Here is a 19,639-nt window from a genome sequence, read left to right as displayed (position 1 = left end):
AAGTTTGCGACGTCTGAAGCAGAACTTGTGCGTAGTGCAGCAGTCTCTGCGTACCATGTCAGGTGATCGACAGCAGATTACCTGCTGGCGTGATGGGGAGAGGTCCTAGTAGGTCTGTGCCAACGATGGCGAAAGGTGTCTCGGGACACGGGATGGGTTGCAGAAGGCCAGCAGAAGACGAAGTTGGTCGCTTCCGCCGTTGACACAGATGGCAAGATGCAACGTACTTGGCCACAAAAGTAGAGATGCCAGGCCAGAAGAAACGTTTCCTGATGTGGCTTTGTGTTTTGTGAAATCCCAAGTGGCCTGCACATGGATCGTCGTGAAAGGCTTCAAAGACTTGGTGACGTAGAGAACGCGGAAGTACTGGAACCCAGCGGTGTCCATCAGTAGTGTAAACGTAACGATGGAGCATATTGTTATCGAGCCGTAGTTGTCGGCGCAATCTAGCATTAGGAGTACGTGATATACCATTTAGGCGTTGATTAATGCTATTGCAATATGGATCATCCCGCTGGCGTGTGGCGAACTCGGTGTAGCGATTTGAAGCTGGCGTGTCTATAACCGCAAGTTGTGATAATGTGAGGGGTGACGCAGTGTTTTGCCAACCAGACGAGCAATCACCTGACGTACTTGATGGTGACTGTGGAAGGGGGCAGCGAGAGAGAGCATCTGCATCTTGGTGTCTTTTGCCAGACTTATAGATGACGTCAAAATTGTACTCTTGTAGGCGGAGCACCCAACGACCGAGGTGACCAGACAAGTTTTTCAGTGACGATAGCCAGCACAAGGCGTGATGGTCTGTAACAACTGTGAAGTGGCGTCCATAAAGATATGGTCAAAATTTTTGTATGGCCCAGACGGCAGCAAGGCACTCCTGCTCAGTTATGAAGTAGTTTTGTTCAGCAGCCGTAAGAGCAGGACCAGCATACGCAATAACTGTTTCCCGTGAATTGGCATCCCGCTGTATAGAAGAACTGCACCAATGCCTTGGCCACTCTCGTCGGTGAGGAGACATGTAGGCGCGTTCTCGTCGAAACGACACAGAACAGGGTCTGATGTTAAAGCATGCTTGAGGGCTTGAAAGGCACGCTCGCAGTCGTCGTTCCAAGCGAAAGTTGATCCGGATTTCAGCAGCTTTTGCAGTGGTGACGCGATGGCAGCAAAATGTCTAATGAAGCGGCGGAAGTAGGACGCCAGGCTCAGGAAAGTTCGCAGGTGTTTCTGATTTTCTGGCCGGGGAAAGCGTAATGCGGCAACAAGCTTGTCAGGATCCGGGCGAACGCCATCTTTGCTGACAAGGTGGCCCAACACTTTGATGTTCTTGTTGGCGAAGTGGCATTTCTTGGTGTTTAGGTGAAGTACAGCATTAGAAATACACGTCAAAACTTCGTCTAAATGATCAAGATGCTGACGAAAAAAAGAGGAGAAAATGACGATGTCGTCTAGATAACAGAGACATGTTTTCCATTTTAGGCCGCGTAGAACTGTGTCAATCATGCGTTCTAACGCGGCAGGAGCATTACATAAACCGAATGGTATCACGTTGAATTCATACAGCCCGTCTGGTGTGGCAAAGGCAGTTTTTTCTTTGTACGCTTCGTGCATAGGTATTTGCCAATAACCAGACCGCAGATTGAGGCTGGAGAAAAATTCAGCGCCTTGCAGAGAGTCAAGTGCGTCGTCGACTCATGGGATCGGGTACACGTCTTTGCGCGTGATCTTATTAAGTGCTCGATACTCGACACAGAATCGCACCGAACCATCCTTCTTTCGGACTAGCACTACAGGTGATGACCACGGGCTGGACGAAGGCCGGATAACATCTCGTTTGAGCATATCAGCAACGTTGTTCTCGATTATTTTTCGCTCTGCGGATGACACTCGCCATGGGCGGTGGCGTAGAATTGTATTGCCTTCCGTTTCAATTTGATGTACGGCGACGGAAGTGCGACCCAAAAGCTTGGAATTGACATCAAATGAAGCACTGTGTTTTTGAAGAATACCCAAAAGTTCTTGCTTTTGCGCTGACGTGAGATCGGGACTATTGTGGCTGTTAAAGAAGCCGTTGTAGCATTGTCATCCTTACTCATAGAGAAAGATGGCGCGTCTGCGTGAAGGGGCACCACAGAAAGTGGTTCGGTATCTGTGAAGCAAACCACACTGGTGCCCTGGGGCAGTGCAACAAGCAAAGAAGTAGGGTTAACTGCCGTAACTAATGCTCTGCCATCCTGAAAGCGCACCAGGCTAGGAGCGATGGTAAGCCCACCAGAGATAGCATCCACAGGGTGCCAGAAACACATCACCAGTACTGATCTTATCTGATATCAGGGTCAGAATATGCTCATTACCTGGAGGAATAAAACAGTCATCAGCGGTGACGAAGCGCTGGCTATGAGCATCTTTATCGGACGAAAGCGCAGTATCTGACATGCGAATGACCCTCTGACGGCAAGATATCACGGCTGAAGCTGAGGAGAGAAAGTCCCACCCTAAAATGAGCGCATTAGTACACGATGACAGAACGAGGAACTGTATATGGTGAAGGATGCCCTCAATAAAACTCGTGCTGTGCAAACACCAGAAGGCTGAACGAAAACCGCATTAGCACAGCGAAGGGGAGGGCCATCATACGGTGTCTTCACTTTGCGGAAATGGGAATACAAGTCCACACTAATAACTGAGAGCGATGCACCTGTGTCCACCAAGGCTTCAGTCCACATACCATCAACACACACTGCAAGTACATTTGAAGGGCGTTCCGGAGAAGTTCGATGCAATCCGCCAAATGCAGCTTTCCTTCCTGAAGCTGCACTGTTTAGTTTTCCGGGCGATGATCAGACGCCGTGGTAGCCGGACGAAGTGGTGACGAGGAACGGCGCATAGGTGACGGGGAAGGACGGCGCGAGGAGCGGAAGGTACTGGCTGCATCGAAGTGCTGTGGAGATGGCGAGCGGCGTTGGTACAGTTGATATGCGTGGCGATGTTGTGGAGCAGAGGCAAACTCATCCCTCTCGTAATCACCATAGCCCCGCCTTTCGTCTTGTTGACGTCGACGACAAAACCGTGAGATGTGGCCACGTATTTCGCAATAATAGCAAATCGGTCGAGATGGACGCCAGGCATGGAAAGAAGGAGGCGGCGCCCTTGGGGCGAGGACATTTAGGGAGGGCTGCGTAGTTGACACATACTGTGGTGATTGCTGAGAAGGTGACGCTGCAACCACCTGAGCGTATGTCGGCTTTGAAGCGGTATGCGAGCTCGAGACTTGCTCACACGTTATGGATGCCAGTTCCTCCCTGACGATGTTGCGGAGGCCGCCTGCAGAAGGTCTTATGCGGAGCTCACAAGACGACGAAATGGCCTGGAGTTGCAGCTTCTCGCGAATCATGGACTGTATCAACGCACGGAGCTCATTGTCATGCGTTGGCCTGAGATCTCCTGTGTCAGGTTTTAAACGTATAAATTGAAGGTCGTCGAGTCGCTGACACGTATTGATGATATCCGTGGCCGTGTGCCGCCAAAGCGTTAAATGCGACGGTGCCTATGCCCTTGAGCAGGTGGCGAACGCGGTTATGTTCCGCCATCGAGCTGTCGACGTGACGGCATAGGGCGAGGACATCTTCAATGTACAAAGTATAGGACTCGTTGGAGTGCTGGACACGTTCAGCAAGCTTCCGTTTGGCGATGTCTGCACGTACAGAAGGGTTGGAAAATATCTGACGGAGCTGCTGCTTAAAGGTAGGACAGTCTGGGAAATCCAGCTGATGGTTGAGAAACCATGTCTTAGCGACCCCCGTCAGATAGAACGGCACGCGGGACAGCTTCACAGAATGATGCCAATAGTTAAGCGCACTCACACGTTCGTACTCACCCAACCAGTCTTCAACGTGTTCACCGCGAAGGCCAGCGAACATCGGGGGATCTTTTTGAGGGGCGGTGACAGTCCATGAAGGCATGCCCAGGGGTGTAGGCGGGGTGGATGGAGCCGTGTTGTTGTTGTGCTCGTCTTGCGACATGACCGTGGGCTGACTGCGCAAACGGCGACTTGACTGGAGCTCCAGGGTTGGTTGGTAGTCAAAGATAACGAAAAAGCGCTACAGGGAGAGAACCAGGGGATCGGAAAGCACTTTCCAGCACTTGTAAGGCAACGTTTTTGCTGCAAGACACTTCTTTTACTTGCCGAGCCTCTGCCCCACAACACAGGTCTGACTGATGATGATGAGTATGTACATATGACGAGATGACGCGCATGAATAATGCTCACAATATATATATATATATATATATATATATATATATATATATATATATATATATATATATATATATATATATATATATATATATATATATGCGCTAACGTTTCTCCCTTCTAGCATACAGAAATGTTTGTTCCCTTTAAAATTGAAAATGGATGACACCAGGCTAGCAACAGTGCTACAATCTGACCTAGCGAGTGAATCGATTCTCGATAGAGATCATGCGGCACTGTTAATTACAAAAAAATGCACCCTCGATGAAACTTGTTCGTTTCACTCAGGAAGTGTCTCTTCATAGAACGCTTCTGCTTTCGGCTCCGAGCATTGTTATCAAGTTTTTCGCTTTTTACGGGAGACGCTGCTCCCTGCCCCAAGGCGACGGACGCGGAGTCATCCACTGGTCCGCCCAGCCAGAGGTCTGCTATGGCGAGCTCCTCGGTAAATCAGCGCGCCTGGCCCAGAACCAGTGAGGCCAACGGTGATAGTCACTGCATCATGGCTGTGGACGTGGAGCCTTCTGCGGCTCTGTCCGACCATAGACCACCTTTGGCAAGCTCGTCGCGGAAACGAAGCACCTGTTCGAGCACCAGCGAGGACACGGAACTGTACTCGGCCACTGGCGACGACTCGTCGGATGACGACTTCGAGACCGTGAGAAGCAGGAAGGCCAAAAGAAGAAGTATCAAGTCGTCTTCACCAGCAGGGACATTAACGTCTCAGTCAAAAGGAGAATGCTGGCCGCACACCATCCTCTTCATGCCCGAGGACTCCACCATCAGCCTTCGAGCAGTAAACAGGCAAGCTCTCTCTATGTACTTTGAGGGGGTAGCACCAAACGACATTAAGGATATCCGGGTGAACACGCGGAAGAATATTCTAGCTGTGGACACAATGACTGCCAGCGCCATAGACAAGCTTCGCAGAGTATCAGATTTGGGAGGCATCAAAGTTCGACCGGTTATTCCAATGGACGGTGCCTGCACGGCGGGAGTAATCTACGACATTGATTTGGCCATAGCAAATTCGGACCTCCCAACTCTCATAAAACCAGCGAACGAAGGAGTTCTCATCGCGAATGTACTTCGCCTCGGAAACACCCGATGTGTAAAGATAATGTTCAAAGGAGATTCCATTCCGTCGCATGTCAAAGTGGGACACTTCCGACATCCTGTTCGACCATTTGTCCCTAAACCACTCCAGTGCCATAACTGCATGAAAATTGGTCACATCAAGAGTGTATGTACAAACACCACAGCATGCCCCCGATGCGCTGAGCCGCACACTGCAGACGCATGTCGGGCAACAAGTCTGAAGTGCAGAAACTGTGATGGTCCGCATGATGCTGCATCCAAGGAATGCCCTCGGATTAAGAAGGAAATCGCCATTATCAAACAAATGGTTAGGGACAATTCAACCCACAGAGAGGCTGCTGAAAGGGTACGGCGGCGACGTAGTCGCCGACGGAGGCGTGTAGGACAGAGTGTTGCGCATAACCCATTTCCTCCGAGCACGAGTGAAGTAGTAAGCACGAAGCGAAATGAAGTGGAGAAGCTCACAGCTGAGGATGAGTGGCCTACGCTTCCGCGTACGCAGCCGGCAAAGGAGCCTCCTGCGAGGCCTCGCCGCCCTACACCTTCCACCGAGTCTACTTCCGTTGAGGATGTGTCAAGGGTCGATCGACAGATCATCCCGATGTTACGATCCCTCGTCGCTGTCATGGCAGACATACTAAGAAGCCTGGGAACTCCAACCGCTCGAAGCGGGTTACAGGTGTTGGACGCGCTGAGCCCAGTCCTCGCCTCCCTCGCGTAGAGCCATGGCAGGAGATCAACAATCGTTCCGCAAAGACGTCAGAGAAGCATCAGTCATCCAGTGGAACGCAAGAGGACTTAGATCACGGATTTCCGATTTTCGTCATTACGTGTTTTCTAACCGTTTCCCAATCATCGTAATATGCGAACCGAAATTATCAAACCCGATCAGGCTATCCGGCTACGAATCAATCCCGTCCAAAACCCGAAACGAAAGCAGCAAGGTCATTGTGTATATTCGCCGGGAGCTTACCTACATCATTCAACCTGTGTCGCCTCATGATGAGAACCAATATATTTGCCTGACTGTGAAGCAGAAAACCCTCACCTTCACATTAATAGGTGTCTACTTATCTCCCTCAGCCCGTTTTGATTGCCAAAGACTGGATGACATTCTTTCGAGCGTACCGGATCCGTGGATAATTATAGGGGACTTCAACGCCCACCACCCAATCTGGGGAAGTTCAAAAGTCAATACCACGGGCCGGAGGCTGGCTTCATTTGTATCGACTCATGAACTGTCTCTACTTAATGATGGGAGCCCTACATTTCTGCGAGGATTAACGTACAGCAGCTGTTTGGACTTGACGTTCGTGTCACGTCGCTTCGCCACAAGCGTTAAGTGGTTTTTAGACATCGAGACACATGGTAGCGATCACATCCCCAGTTATCTCACCATCGAAGGCTTTGCTAGCAACCACCCGCCGAAAACCGTACGGAGGATCGATCTTTCAGCATTCACAACCAACATTGAACACGCTTGTGAAAAAGGCTTAACCTCTGGCATTGAGCAAGCGATCAAACAAGCAGCGCAGAGTGCGATGCGCACGCTGGCATATTCTTCAAGGCCCTCAGAAACGGACATAGAGTTAGAGCGACTCCGTGCGATTCGTCGGCGTGCGGAGCGTAGATATCGACGCACAAAATCCATTCAAGATCTACGGATGGCCAGGCGCATGCAAAAGAAGATCCAGCGTCGTATAGACAAACTGGAGTTTCAACGGTGGGCGAAATTTTGCGCGAGTCTAGACCCTCGCAAACCACTTTCTCAAATATGGCGAACCGTTCGAGGCCTACGCATATTTCCCCAACAACGTTTTCCGTTTAAAGCCTTGGCCCTTTTCCAAAATAGAAGGGATATCGAGGTAGCGGAAGACTTTTGTAGGAAGATTGCGGGCCCGCCAAATTGCACAGAAGCCCTTACTGCTGATTACACGCCACATTCACTGGACCCGCACCTGGACCTGCCTTTTTCAATGGAAGAACTGAATGTGGCTCTTGCTTCATGCAATCGATCGTCATCGCCTGGACCGGATGGCATATCATACCGCCTATTATGCAATCTCGGTGATCGAGCACGAAGTGCTTTGCTGGAAGTATTCAATGAGTCTTGGAGAGATGGAACGGTCCCCAGAGAGTGGAAAACAAGCCGGTTGGTTGCACTTCTCAAACCTGGAAAATCGCCTCTAGAGCTGACATCATACCGCCCAATAGCACTGGCTAGTTGCGTAGGGAAGCTGATGGAGCGAATGATCCTTGCCAGACTCGAGTGGTTCCTAGAACGCCATAGAATATATCCAGACGCCATGGCCGGTTTTCGTCGTCTTCGGAACTCCATTGACAATGTCATTGACCTGGTGACCTACGTACAACACCAGAAAATGAGCAGACGGTTATCTGTCGCACTATTTTTAGATGTCAAAGGAGCATATGACAATGTTTCTCACGAAGCCATACTTGACGCCCTCGAGTCAGTTGGTTTGGGTGGGCGAGTGTACCGCTGGATCCAATGCTACCTACATATGAGATCATTGTTTATGCAAACTGATGATGGGCCGACTTCTGAACATTATACACACCGTGGTGTTCCTCAAGGTGGTGTATTGAGCCCCACACTGTTCAACCTGGTTCTGATCGGTCTCGTTGAACGCATACCAGATTCCGTGCAGATATCTCTCTATGCAGATGATATTTGTGCCTGGACATCAGGTGTAACACGTCCTCAGGTACGTGCGAGACTCCAGAAAGCAGCGAATTCAATATCGGCGTACCTTAGAGAACAAGGCCTCGAGATTTCTCCTGAGAAATCGGCGCTGGTCGCGTTCACGCGGAAGGCAATGACGTCATATCCCATCGCCATCGATGGACACAGTGTCTGCTACGCCAGGACCCACAGGTTTTTGGGGGTCACGATCGATCGAAATCTCTGCTGGAGTCCCCATGTGGCCACTCTAAAGAAGCGCCTAACGGCCATCGCACAACTTTTCAAGTTCCTCGGAGGCAAAACGTGGGGCACATCAGTGCACGCGATGTTGCATTTGTACAAAACGCTGTTTCTGGGGTACCTGCGGTATAGCTTGCCGGTTCTGACGAACGCTTGCAAAAGCAATATACGCACAATAGAAAACGCCCAGGGCCAGGCACTCAGAGTTTGTCTTGGATTACCACGCTGTACATCAACAGCGGAAACCATCGCAATCGCCAAAGATCATCCGGCCACAGTGCACATTACTTTGGAGGTGCTTAGAGCTCATATTAGACACCTTGCTCGCGCCCCTGCCCACCACCTAGCTTCGCTTCCAGAAGATCGACCGAGTGCCTCCTTCTGTAAGAGAGTACTGACCTTCCGTGAGTGCCTTCCAACAGTCTACACGCCTCCGGAACGGATACTAACACCTCCTTGGTGCTTGGACCGACCAAAACTGCGCTTGACAGTGCCGGGGATTCGTAAGAAGGCGGAGCTCTCGGCGCCAGCTTTAAAGCAGATGATTCTACTCATGCTACACGAAGAATACAAAGATCATGTCAAACTTTACACGGATGGCTCGACAACTGTTGGAGGATCTGCAGGAGCTGTGATCTTCCCAGCAAGAGCCGAAACCATCCAGTTCAGAACGTCACACAAGACGACATCGACAGCCGTGGAGCTCGCGGCACTCCGCAGCGCACTCCGCAGGATTGACCAAGAGACACCACAAAAATGGAGCATTTTTACTGATTCGAAACCAGCTCTCCAATGTCTACAAAATGCTCTACGTCGTGGACCTCAAGACCAATTGGCGCTCGAAATACGACAACTGTACCATCACCTAAAAGACGAAGGACATGACATATCTTTTCAGTGGTTACCAGGCCATTGCGGCATCATCGGTAACGAACATGCCGACAATGCAGCTAAGAATGCACACGAAAATGGAGTGATGGAACCTATTCCACTATCAAGAAGCGACGCAGCAGCAAAGATTAATACGCTTGCGCAGGATGTCGCAAGGTCTATGTGGAATACGCCCGGTTTTCTCCACACCCGTCTTCACCGCCTGGACCCATACCTACGACTTACTATTCCATCTGGCCTACCCCGATCCGAGACGACCCTTCTCTGCCGTATGTGGCTTGGGGTGTCTTTCACGAACGCTTTTACCTGCCGCATCGGAATGAGAGACAGCGCTACATGCGACCATTGCGACAATGACGAAACAATGTCAGTCAGTGCCCCCAGTACAGCTCTCAGCGACAGTCCCTCTCAGCAGTGTTTGCTCGCCTCGACGACCAGCCATTTTCTGAACAGTCAATCTTGGAATGTCGGAAAGATCGAGCTTCACGCCAGAAAGCAACGAAGGCGCTGATGAAGTTTCTGCGAGCGACCCGCCTCGTTGAACGATTGTGACCCTACTGTGTGCGAGTGTGTGTGTGTGTGTTTGTGCTTCTCTTCCTCCCTTTCCCCTTTTTTTTCTTGTCTCCCCTTACCCCTTCCCCAGTGCAGGGTAGCAAACCGGATATGTTTTCTGGTTAACCTCCCTGCCTTTCCGCATTAAATTTTCTCTCTCTCTCTCTCACTCAGCCAGTGGAACGGCGTTCACTTTAGAAGAGAGAGATACTGCGATGGAGTTGTAGTCCAGAGAGTGTTTGTCAAGCTTGCTGTCTTTATTTCTGGAAGCAGGATCACACAGTGTAGCAGCACTATACCCGCATTTACGGGGCAATGGGTTCAGATATGTGCCTACAAGATATGCAGTATATATAGTTCATCGCAGCAAAACAATACCGTTACAGCAGAGCATTGTTTCTCTCAATTTGACGGAACTCAGACTGCAGATTGCCCTTCATATAGTCAAAATAATTATGCCGTCTAAAAATTTACCATAGTGATTAGTTTTGCCAACTGAAAAAAAAATATTGTTGCCTTCCTTTCTATTGTCATATATTTATTTATTTATTTCGACATACTGCCAATCCCATCAGGGATTTTAGCAAAAAGGGCGTGAACATAAAAATTCGAATAGGTACACAATAAAAACATACATCGCGATAAAGTACAGAATGAAACTAACAGAATCGGATCATTTAACAATTTCAGATCAAAGAAGGCATAAAACATTAGTGTAAAGAGAAGTTGTCAGAAGAAAATAAATGCAGCGACTTGGTTGACACATTGGTTGACATATTGGCATATGCATCAAGAAACACAACAAGAAATCACAGCAATAAGAAACTACCCTACAATATGGCAAAGTATTTCAAGGAAGGGCAAATTTATACACACTGAAAAACAGAAACATGTTCAAGAATCAACAGGGCGATTTCTCTTCACCTGGATTCAGTACTAAAAATTGCTTAAAGAAAAAAAAATGATGACATGATACTTCGCTCGTACATTGTTCACACGAACACCCATATTAAAATCAACCAGGTGATTCCGTTTGCATAATACAAAGTTCATTTTCGACAAGGGTTAGAAATTTTGCTAATTCGGTAGTGCTGGAGATACTCGGATCCAGTTTATTCCATTCATTAGTGGCTAACGGAAAGAATGAGTACCTAAAGCAGTTTGTGTTGAAGGAGTATTCGTTAAGTCTCATTGGGTGTTTCTGGCGTGTTTTTCTAGTTTGATCAAACGTAAGATAGGCGGATACTTCAATGTTTAAATGACCATGTATTAATTCATGTATGAATTTTGCACGTGCTAACCTTGTTCTATTCATTAGAGTAAGTAATCCAGCTTTTTTCATTAGTTCAGTCGGAGAATCTGTATGTCTGTACTTGTTGTAGATGAACCTCAAGGCTTTCCTTTGTATTCCTTCCAGTTTCGTGATTTGCTGTTTTGTGAATGGTGACCAAATAATATTACCGCATTCCAGTAATGATCGCACAAGGGAAGTGTATGCAAGCAGTTTTAGAGAAGGCGGGGCCTGGGGAAGCCGGTATCTGAGTGTAAACAAACGGCGTAGTGCAGCTGAAGTAACGTAACTTATGTGTGCATCCCATCTTAGATCTTCAGTTATAATAATTCCAAGATATTTATGCTGACTTACTCTAGTTATGGGAATGTCAATAATGGTGTAAAGAAAATTTGACCTAGTTTTTTTTCGACTTACTGATAAAATTGTACACTTGTTTGCTTTAAGTGACATCTGCCATTTACGGCACCAGCAGGAAACATCTTGTAAAGCACAATTTAAAGCTACATGGTCCTCCGTGGAGTTTATTTCTCGATATAGCACGCAGTCATCCGCGAATATTTTGATTTTTTCCTTAATATTTGTAGGCAAATCATTAATAAAGAGAAGAAACAAAATTGGCGCCAGCACACAGCCCTGCGGAACTCCAGATGTGACGGAGGTGGTAGCAGAGGTTTCATCGTTAAATTCCACATACTGTGTACGATCAGTAAGATAATTTTTGATCCAGTTAAGAACAGTAGAATTTCCTAAGGTGGCCTCAAGTTTTTGAAGTAGTTTCTTGTGCGATACCTTGTCGAATGCTTTGGCAAAATCGAGGAAGATTAGATCAGTTTGTTTTTGGTTGTCAATACTCTGGGATACCTCATGTGTTAATTCCACTAATTGAGTTATGGTTGAAAGACCTCGGCGGAAGCCATGCTGATAGGGAGATAATATACGTTTTTCTTCTAGGAAAACAGTTATTTGTTTAAGAATTATGTGCTCCAAGATTTTACAGATTGTACATGTCAGGGATATAGGTCTAAAGTTAGATATATCATTTCCGCATCCTCCTTTATGCACAGGAACAACTTTGGCCTTTTTCCACTCCACAGGTAAAGAGCACGTTGATAGTGATTTGTTAAACATGACGCACAGATATTTAGCTAGCACCTCTGCATATCTTACAAGAAAGATGTTAGGAATGTTGTCAGGCCCTGCTCCTTTTTTTGTGTCCAAGTTTAACAAGAGATTTATGACACCGGCCTCATTGACAATAATCGGTTCCAGGGTACCTTCCGCACTAGTGTCGATGTCTGGAATGTTTCCGTCATCGACAGTGAATACAGACTTGAAATAGTTGTTCATTTTGTCTGCAGTGATCGGGTTATCTTTTTCCGGGGATGTGTTGCTTTTGTTGTTTTTTGCAGGCTTTAGGTAGCTCCAAAACTTGCTGGGTGAATTTTTTAGAAAGTTTGGCAATGTTTTAGTGAAATAGTTGCTCTTCGCTGTTTTGATTTTTGTTTTTAAGTCACTCACAGCAGCAGTCAAATTATCTACTGTTACTGCTCCGGGTTTTCGTTTCATTCTCTTTCGTATTCGCTTTACTTTGCGTTTCGCATGTATTACCTCACGTGTTATCCACGGGTTGTGTTTCTTAATTTTTTTCACTCTAAGAGGTACAAAGGTATTAATACAGTGGTGCATAATTTCTTTTAACTGAGACCATAATATTTCAATGGTCGTGGAACTATCATTCGACAATTCTTCGAAGGACGGAAACATTATAATTAGATAATTTAGTATGCTGGTGTCGTCGGCATATTTAAAATCCGGGTAAGTAATTTTTATGTTCGTTGGTTCTATTTTATCACGAAAGGGGACAGTGCACAAAGTGAGCTTGTGATCAGATATGCCATCCATAACTTCAATCTTTGATTCATCGGCTGGGAAGTGGTTACTCAAGAATATAAGGTCAAGAATATTTGAAGTTTCTCCCTGGACACGTGTTGGTTGGTTGACTACTTGGTGAAGATTAAATCGCAGCATTGTGTCGATAAGGACATCTGAGCATGCGGAATGAAATTTCATGGATTGCCAGTCGATATCAGGAAGGTTAAAATCACCCAACAAGATGAATCTTGCGCTTTGTATGTTTCGTTCAATGTAGTTGTAGAGCGATTGCATGCTATCTTCGCCAGAAGTAGGACTGCGATAGCAGCAGCCCACAATTGTTGTGTGAAGGCCAAATTTTAGTTTCAAAAAGACAGCTTCTACACCTTCAACCTCTGGCAGCACAGTGTATTGAATTTCACGTTTTATCATTAACGCTACTCCACCGCCTCGTGTCGGTCTGTCCTTCCGTATTATATTGTAATTTGGGGGCGTTAGTTCACTATCTAAAATGTCATTATTTAACCAGGTTTCGGTTAAAGCAACAAAGTCTGGCTCAAGGTCGAGAAGTAGGCATTCAAGAGATTCTAATTTGTTTAAGACACTTCGGCAATTCACATTTATAAACCTCAACTGGGGCGGTTTCGAGTGCGAGACGCCGGCCCGTTGCTTGGCAGGTTTTTTTTTCCAGTTGAGGGATTTTTTGCCTCGCCAATCATCACTTTATCGTTTACGGTGTCATCCCAGCGATAAAGAATACGGTCTATACTAATTTTGTCGTAGACAAGATGTACCTTTTGCCCGGATTTCTTATTTGGTTTCGCCGAGTCCCACAATTTTTTCCTTATATTACGCACACGCTGGGAAAAGTCTTCACTAATTGATATGTCGGTATCCTTTAGTTTATGACAGTTTTTCAAAATCTTTGTTTTGTCTCGATCATCAAGGAGTTTGAAAATTATTGGTCTAGTTTTGTTCGCGCTTGGTTTACCGAGCCGATGTATCCTTTCGATTGAAACAGGTTCAATTTTCAGAACACCTTTCGCAACTGTATTGTTTATTACTTGCTCTAGTGATTCCTTGTCTTCTTTTTCATCCTCAGGGATGCCATACACTATCAAGTTACTTCTTCTTGACCGGTTTTCTAATTCATCCAGCTTTAATTCTAGGCCTGATACTACTTTTTCTAAGGCGGAAACTTTGTTGGTGCAGTCCAGTATTTTTTCATCTAAGGCAGCCAGTTTTTCTAATTTGGACTCAATAGCGGTTAGTCGTTCTTCTTTAATTTGTTTAATATCACCATCAATTTGCGTTAGTTGTTGAGAAATTTGTTTTAAGTCGGGCCCGGGGTTTGTCTCGACATCACCTGCTAGTAATAACAGGTCCCTCAAATAGCAGGACAAGTTACACAAGGGATCACAAAGCAACCGTGGGCACGGCAGCACAATCAAGAAGCATGTGCAAAAAATAAGACCAGCGCACTGATACTCCGTACCATACACCGAAGAATTTCCATCTGGGACATGAAAATTCCCTATGTCGGGACTTTTTTCCTGCATATTTCGAACTAAATTCCAGGATAATTCCCTCCAGAATAGAGGGAAGGTGAGCGCACGCACGCACGCACGCATGCACGCACACACACACCCACACACACACACACACACACACACACACACACACACACACACACACACACACACACACACGCAATCGCGCACGCACACACGCACATTAGTGGCAATACGAGTATAATGAATGTGTCTCACGTATGTAGGACTCCTAGAATCACAACTAGCCCCTTCGTTCGGGCGATACACAGAGACATGACCTTAAATACGTAACGCATCTGTGGTCTAAGACACCGACTGAACTAAAAATCGCTCCATATAATTATTGCAAATAATTTTCAAGCGCTATAATTTTGTGTGCTGCATACGCCAGAACCAATTGCAGAAGCTCACGGTGGTGCGGTGTTATAGTGATCATTTAAGAAAATTTCACTAACCATAGAATTTGCTGCAGTACCGCAGAGATTCCCGTGGTCCCCTTTCGTTCAAAGCGACAGAAAAAGGGAAACTTTTCTGGACGGAACATTACTGGACACACGAAAACAATTACATTTGACGGACACATCTTGCTTGGTTTTAGCGGATGGAGGCGGAAACGTTGTAGGCCAGTGTGCTCAGATTTGGGTGCACGTTAAAGAACCCCAGGTGGTCGAAATTTCCGGAGTCGTTCACTACGGCGTCTCTCATAAACATCTGGTGGTTTTGGGACGTTAAACCCCACATATCATCATCGCTTTTAGCGCCCCCCCCCCCGCCTCGCCCACCCAATCTTTTATTCAGAACGAAGGAAGACGGGCGGCGCGTTTTTTTACGCCTAAGTCGCGATCGTCATCTGCCCTCGCACGCTTTCACTCGCACCTAGAACATGTGACTCTTGGGGCGATGTTGTCGCCATTGGACATGATATGGAACCTAAAGACGATGGTAGATGTATACCTATAGAGTTTCTATAAAGGTGGTTTCGCAATAAAACAAGGTTCATCACGATGTGTTGATTGCCCCTTGGAAATGCTCTTCTAATTATATAGGTGCGATGCATCTTATGAGCGAGCTTGATCCGGTGCAGTCCACGCTTTACTGCGCATACGCGTTTACTTCCCCTCTCTGACCTCTCCTCTGTTCCCGCTCTCCCTTTCTCCTCGCAACGCCGACGCAGGCAGTGCCTGCTAGCCCATATCGTTTTCTATAAACAGAACTCTGACACTATGGTGTACATTGGAGCTGCAACGCGTGTCGCTCCAGTGAGCATTGGAGAGATGAGTAGTACACGAAGTTTTTAATTTTTTTTCAATTTTCGGTTCTTGTTGGCTTTGCGTGGCTTGAAGTTGCTTTGTCACGAAACGACAAACAGCAAATGTTCGGCTGTTTCACTTCACTGCTTGCTTTCCATTTCAAATCGGCTAATGTAGTTCATAACCAGCGCTTTCGTTCGAAACTACCTGTTTGAGAAATGAGAAACAGGTAGTTTCTCATTGCCCATAGGAAGCCATCGACATGTTCCAGTAGGAAAGGGAGTTCTATAACTGCAGTTATGCATCCTTTGCACATTCCCAGATTTCTGTCCAACGCAACACCTTGATGAGTGTTAGCGTCAATGCCGCAGCCAGTGTATAAGCGTTAGCACCCGCTGCTTCGCATCTACACATGGTTCCCTTTAGCGGGAGATGGTGTGTTGTTTTCTTGACAATGCTGGAATCACTAAATTTTCGCTGAATAACTATCCTATTGTATTCACCACAAATTTGGCCAATGGGAAGTTTTATTGTCCTTATTAATTGTGGCGCTTTATCCGTATATAATAAAGGTGAGTGGTTAAGGCTTGAGGTTTGTGACGCAGTGCCTTTGTGCGCATGCTGCAGTCTCTGTGCCTCACCGCATTTGCGTCTGGCGCGGGAACGCACAGGGTTTGCAGCTTAGACAGAAATGAAAGAATATAGCAGGGTTGCCGAAAAGCACTGCATGTAATTTAACTTCGTGTCTCCGACAGAGTCGTCATTCATCATGCGCAAACATAATCTTTGTACCATGTTGATGAAAAGCTTATGCATCTAACTATCTATGTACCGAACAATCTTCGAATATTTTTGACCTTGAGCAAAATGACATTGCATTTTGGGGTAACACACGTAAATATTTGGATAAAAACTGATGCAGCTATTCTAATGCGAAGCATTTCTTTGCCTACTGCAAGCACTTATGGTATCTATCTATCTATCTATCTATCTATCTATCTATCTATCTATCTATCTATCTATCTATCTATCTATCTATCTATCTATCTATCTATCTATCTATCTATCTATCTATCTATCTATCTATCTATCTATCTGCCTACGTCTAGGTGCTCTCGTGATCGCCCTCTTAAGTTGACGTGCACCAAAATTACTGTGGAAGGATAAGATTGTTTAACAAATCACCGCCGAGCTAGGCTGCACCTATGCGTGATTCTGCGCGGCCGGGCTATAGACGTGCAGTCTAGCCCGGTCGTGAATTAAAATGACGCACTGGTCAGGACATTAATAATGTTCCAATCGCGTCGCGTACGTCGTCAAACACTCTGCGCCAGGCAGTGGCAGCATACACGCGGGCGGGTATGTTGCCAGTGGTATGAGGGTATGTGTCACAGGTGATTGACACGTAGTATCTAACTATACAACGGCAAAAATGCACATGGGTAAATTTAGCACGTCAGCTTTAAGAAAAAGCTGATATCGGTAGCGTTTACCCGACGAACTCGAAGAATAAATGTCAGGGTCCCAGCAGAAATGGAACCTCAGAATTCTGCGTGGCAAACAGGTACTCTACCATAGAGCCATGCCAGGTCTCGGAACTCATTGCGCAAGTGCAAACAACTGGTTTTATAAACATCTACGACTGTTGAACACAGGGCTGTGCGTGCAACATTTGTATATATATATTTAGCGTCATTTCATTACGTGTCGACTAATATAACATTTACGACAGGGTTTCCTTCCATCCCCATACTTCGCATAACGTGGATTCCCAAGGTACGGGGGATCTACCGATTTATTATGATTATTATTATTATTATTATTATTATTATCATCATTAATATTATTATTATTATTATTATTATCATTATTTAACTATCTGACTCTAGGCGTGTTCATGCGAAAGTATCAACGCTCCAGGCAGTAAAAGATAGGCACACGATAATGTATGTCCCTTCTACTGCTTCCCCTTTAAGTGCTCCCTCGGGCAGCCCTGCCTTTAGTGGGGCGCCGGGCACGCGGCTCTCCGTTGGCTCCATATGCCTCGGTTCCATAGGGCCGCGCCACAGCTCACCATTGAATCAGCAGCGGCTGATGGGGTCGCGTGACGCGCACTACAGGGGAGGCGGAGAGTGTTATAGCACTTGTTCGTCGTAAGAGGGATGATAAAACGGGCGGGGTTGGAGGGTAAGTGTAAGCATCGGTGATCTGTATCGGTGCTATTTCTGCGCTCAACCCAACGATGCATGAGAGGGCTACCACGCGCGAACATAGCCAGACCATGCATGTGGCGCTTGCCTCGTAGTACATGGCAGAGCAATGTTAAAGCGAAACGAGCACGACATGCTTATTAAACGCTAACTGCGATATTTCGGTGCAGTATTTTTATGAGCTACATATTTAGGTGGTGACGGGGCGGTCGAAGATGTCGCATTCACGTGGGTATTTCTGTATACTCGGTTCTCCAGTAAACTGCTGCTCACTCGGTCGCTGGCTAGCCGGCGATTAGCCGATTCTTATATTGAAAGTCTGCAGTGCTGTCGAGGTCACTCGTACTTTCGCGTTGCCACACTACATTGCTGCCCGAATAACGTCCGGCAAAGCAACTAGAGTCACGGCGCACACTTAGCCAACTGCATGCCATTATGGATGCACTGCGCAGTGGTGGCTGTCCGTGGTGCGGAGGTGAGCCAACTCGCGCCCACATGAGGTGACGTTGCCACAACAGGTCACCTGAAATTAACACACACAAAATGTCAGGCGGAATTACGGGAAGGAAGCTGTGGGCCTCTTAATTCGTTCGCCAGTGGGGATCGGTAGGTGATATATATATTGTTACGGGGAGCAGGCGTCTGAAAAATGCCTTTACTTTTGGTAAACAGGCAGGCATACAATATGGAGCCCGGTCTGCACGAGCTCGCGCTAAACATCGTCCTCTTTTCTAAAATGTTCATTTCTGGCGCCCCGTAGCATCACCCCCGGCGGCGAAGGCACCGTCTCGGTGCCTGGTTGGTCTGAGTAAAATCGTTTCAGCCGAGTGACGTGAACAACGTCAGAACACGATCGCGCGCTGGTGGCGTTAAGAGGTTCAATTTCATATGTCACGTCGGTGACTTGCCGCACCACACGGTACGGACCCGAGTACGGTGAAGTCAGCTTTTCGCACAGGCCAACTCGCCGCGACGGCGTCCAGAGAAGGACTGCGTCACCTTGACTGAAGTGGACATCACGATGGCACGCGTTGTAGACCTGTCGTTGTCGTTCCTGCGAATCGCTCAGACGCTGGCGAGCAATCTCACGTGCCTCTATAGCTCTAGAAAGCACATCACGGGCATATTCTGATGTGTGGCCAACGGCAGGAAGGAGCGTGTCGAAAGGCAACGTAGGTTCTCGTCCGTACAGGAGGAAAAATGGCGAGAAACCTGCAGTGTCATGCCGAGACGTATTATAGGCAAATGTTACAAATGGAAGGGCGGTGTCCCAGTCACGATGGTCGGAAGAAACATACATGGCGAGCATGTCCGTGATGGTTCTATTTAGCCGCTCCGTGAGCCCGTTGGTTTGAGGATGATACGCTGTTGTGAACTTGTGCTTTGTAGCGCAAGAGTGCAATATGTCTTGGATAACTTGTGATAAAAAGTAGCGACCCCGATCGGTAAGCAGTTAATGAGGAGCGCCGTGGTGTAATATGACGTCTTCTAGAAGAAAGTCAGCGATGTCGGTCACACAACTGGTAGGAAGGGCCCGTGTGATGACATACCGAGTGGTGTAATCCGTGGCGACTGCTATCCATTTGTTTCCGCTGGCCGATAAAGGAAACGGTCCTAGTAAGTCAACACCTATCCTATAAAATGGTTCGGATGGGATCTGAATGGGTTGAAGGCGTCCCGCTTTAAGGGTTGCTGGTTTTTTGCGGTGTTGACAGGATTT

This window comes from Rhipicephalus microplus, chromosome X (genome assembly GCF_043290135.1).
Source record: "Rhipicephalus microplus isolate Deutch F79 chromosome X, USDA_Rmic, whole genome shotgun sequence".
Lineage (NCBI taxonomy): Eukaryota > Metazoa > Arthropoda > Arachnida > Ixodida > Ixodidae > Rhipicephalus > Rhipicephalus microplus.
This window is presented reverse-complemented; position numbering follows the sequence as displayed.